Raw genomic sequence first — 4,049 nt, forward strand, 5'->3', positions numbered from 1 at the left:
CAGGTCTGCTATCACAGGTTTTGTTGCTTTAGATAAAGTCCCTTTACCTCTGTGTTCCAGTTTCCTCATTTATAAGGCTGTAATCAGAACACTAACCCTGTCTACTTCTGATAATTAATCTGTTAACCAAATAAATATTTGAGTGAAAGAGTTTTGAGAAGATACAGGAAATTAAAAACCCAGTTCCCATATTTGTGATAACTTTATGTTCACATATATTTTGCCTTTCACCCAATGCCTTGAACAGGTATATACTTTATCAGTAAGAAATGATTTTGACTACAAGTATTACCATCCAAATAGCAGCTATTTAAACCAGGAGGGCATTCTTATTCAGTAAAACTGAAGTCTGGAGGCAGGAAACTACTCAGTGGGCTTAGTAAAGGTCATGCTTTCTTTCCATTCTGAATTATTGATAAGGTGTGGGTAACATCCACATGCATGTTACCACCTCCTCTTTCCCAGAAATAAAATGACTACCAAACCTCCAGAAATCATTATGTACACATATAAGGCTGGGAAGAGGAACAACTAGAAATTATCTTTTCCAGAAACTTCCCTTATGAAATTTCCCCTCACACATCGATGTTGAGGGCTAGATTATATATCCACCTCTGCAGTGAAGGAGACCTAACTTTACAGACTATAAGCTAGGAAGGCTGCAAGGTATAAAGAGTTGAGGAATAGCTTTGGGGTAAGCAACCAGTAATGTCTGCCATACCTTCACCCCAGAAAATTCAATACATCTTCTGGAGAACATAACCCCACATCCTAGAATTGCTGCTGTTCAGTCACATTCTTACATAATTCTACTCTTAGTTAAAATAATGGTAGCACGTTGAACTTAGTGGTCCAGGCCTCTGTTTCTTTCATGGGGCACAGAAAGTGTAAGTTGGTTTTTAGTTGTGTCCCCCAGTCTTAGTCATTTTTCCTAAAAATGTAAACATTCTGGGGTGGTCAAAGGATCAGCCTCACCCTATTACATAAGCAATTCTTACCAACAAAACTTTGATCCTCTTTTTAAAACTACTAGGTCACTCCCTGGTGCCATTCCATCCTGCGTGTCTGTTCTGCAGCACAGAAGCCGTTTATCTCCGTCCGCCTTCTCTCTCACCTAAGTGCATGCTACCACCATGGAAGATTCTGTGGTCATGGACATGAGCCCTCTGAGGCCCCAGAACTACCTTTTCTGCTGTGAACTAAAGGCCGACAAAGATTATCACTTTAAGGTGGATAATGATGAAAATGAGCACCAGTTATCTTTACGAACGTTCATTCTAGGGGCTGGAGCAAAGGATGAGCTAGCTGCACATTGTCGAAGCAGAGGCAATGAATTACGAAGGCAGTCCAATTAAAGTAACACTGGCAACTTTGAAAGTGTCTGTACAGCCAACGGTTTCCCTCGGTGGCTCTGAAATAACACCACCTGTGGTCTTACGGTTGAAGTGTGGCTCAGGGCCTGTGCGTATTAGTGGACAGCACTTAGTAGCTGTGGAGGAAGATGCAGAGTCAGAAGATGACGAGGAGGAGGATGTGAAACTCTTAAGTATGTCTGGAAAGCGGTCAGCCCCTGGAGGTGGTAGCAAGGTTCTGCACAAAAAAGTAAAACTTGCTGCTGATGAAGATGATGAGGATGATGATGAGGAGGAGGAGGAGGAGGATGAGGAGGAGGAGGATTTTGATGATGAGGAAGCAGAAGAAAAAGCTCCAGTAAAGAAATCCATACGAGATACTCCAGCCAAAAATGCACAAAAATCAAATCAAAATGGAAAAGACTCAAAACCATCAACACCAAGATCCAAAGGTCAAGAATCCTTCAAAAAAAACAGGAAAAAACTCTTAAAACACCGAAAGGACCTAGTTCTGTAGAAGACATTAAAGCAAAAAAGCAAGCAAGTATAGAAAAGGGTGGTTCTCTTCCCTAAGTGGAAGCCAAGTTCATTAATTATGTGAAGAATTGCTTCCAGATGACTGACGTGGAGGCTATTCAAGATCTCTGGCAGTGGAGGAAGTCTCTTTAAGAAAATAGTTTAAACAGTTTGTTAAAATTTTCCGTCTTATTTCATTTCTGTAACAGTTGATATCTGGCTGTCCTTTTTATAATGCAGAGTGAGAACTTTCCCTACCGTGTCTGATAAATGTTGTCCAGGTTCCATTGCCAAGAATGTGTTGTCCAAAATGCCTGTTTAGTTTTTAAAGATGGAACTCCACCCTTTGCTTCGTTTTAAGTATGTATGGAGTGTTATGATAGGACATAGTAGTAGTAGTGGTCAGACAAATGGGAATGGTGGGAAGACAAAAATATACATGTGAAATAAAACTCAGTATTTTAATAAAGTAAAAAAAAAAAAAAACTACTAGGTCACTAGCCTGGTCTCTATCTTCTTTTGGAATTATTGTATTGTTAGAGTCTCATTGGCCTACATTTGCTAAACTAGTCAGAGTATAAATGGTTACTATAAAATTATCTCCTTACCCTTTTATCTATAAATATAAGCATAAAAGTGATGTCCCACTCATTCTTCTCTGAAGATATATGATCAATGTGAATATTTATCCCTGCTCTCAAGACAAAGCCAGGTGGTAATAATTTTCCCCTTATCCCTCACCCCTTCCAAATAGAATATTTTCTACTTCATCTGGACACTCTATCGCACATAATGTGCATATTAAACCATTGCCTTTTGCGTAATCAACAAAACATAGTTAGAATAAAAGAAAGCTCATATCTCAGCGGTCATTGAAACCAAAGGGGCTCTTTCCTCTCCCCCTTTGACCCTTCAGAACCTGACAAGAAGCAGAGTGACACTCTCCACATGCACATGGCTGTGGAACTTGTTCACCCTCTCAGAAGGAGTTCTAAATGTAGGGTTGAGGAAGCTGTCATGGTAACCACAAGGAATAATAATTAGATTTTGCAACCCCCACAGAAGCAGCCAGTGTACTTGATTAACCTTGAGAGGCTCTAGGAAATGTTTCTAGAATAATAAAACAAAAACATATTGGCCAGGCTCAACCTTGCTTACTGAATTCAAAAAGGTCATTTTCTCCTAAGCCAGGTAGGAAACATCTGGGGGTGGCGCAGGGGAGTGGATACAAAAATTACAAAAACAATGCATTTATTTTCTCTTAGAGGATTTGGGCTCAAATTCTCAAGGATAGTGGGAAGCCGTTTCTACATATGTCATGGGGAAACCCCATCAGTGTTATTTTTAACAGAGCATTACCGGACCTTACTTCTGTTCTGTTTATGCAGAAACCCCTTTGCCTTCTTCCTGGCATTGTTTTCCCCAACCTCACTCAGGGGCAGCAAGGGCAAGTCTAGCTCCCTGACTCTTTACTCCGGTTTCTTCCTCATAGTGGGAGTTCAAGAAATAATAGTTTAATAAAATACAAATGTACAATATTTAAAAAGGAAATGCTTATATCACACAATATGGAAATATTTTCTTGGATAAATATATGATTGAGAGTAGCAGTTTGACCATGCAATGGGAAATGTTGGGTGGAGCCAATGGGGGCAAGGGAAGAAGCCTCCAATTCCACATACAGCTCGTTTGGAAGAAGAAATTTAGCTTGCAAACTTATAATGAAGCAGAATGCCAAACCAAAGAAAGGTGACCTACCTTAAAGGCACAGATAGCCTGACAGTGAAAGGTGAAAGAAGATGACAGGTGCTTCCAATGACATTAGAGCTGAATTTCCTGAGGCAGAGAGAAACTATGTCTAAAATAAAGGTGATGCTTGATAGGTTTTATTTTCCTTGGAAACCACTGGGAAAACATTTCAAGTAGTTTGCTTTCCAAACCTTTTTCTTGGTAAAATAAAGAGTGGGAACGTGTCACCTAAAACCCAAGCAAGTGGCTTCCCTTGGCAGCAAAGTCAATCTCTATTCATAGAATGGGCATGTTCCTGAGCCTTAGCAATTTGTTTCCTATATTCTCAGAACGCATATCAGCCCAGCAAGCCTCAGTTCATGTGCTTGACATATTTCACTGTTATATTGCAAAATAAAGCATCCTTTCTCTCCAAGTACACCGAGTTTTCAG

General features: G+C 40.0%; 1 pseudogene across 1 annotated transcript; it reads left to right on the forward strand.

The window, feature by feature from the left end:
- The first annotated feature begins 1,133 nt into the window (after nt 1-1,133).
- Nucleotides 1,134-2,207, forward strand: LOC308244864 (nucleophosmin-like; annotated as a pseudogene). The gene has a single exon. The product of its transcript is annotated as a nucleophosmin-like (transcript).
- Nucleotides 2,208-4,049: the final 1,842 nt, after the last annotated feature.

Source organism: Plecotus auritus, assembly GCF_963455305.1.
Source record: "Plecotus auritus genome assembly, chromosome: 3".
NCBI classification, from domain to species: domain Eukaryota; kingdom Metazoa; phylum Chordata; class Mammalia; order Chiroptera; family Vespertilionidae; genus Plecotus; species Plecotus auritus.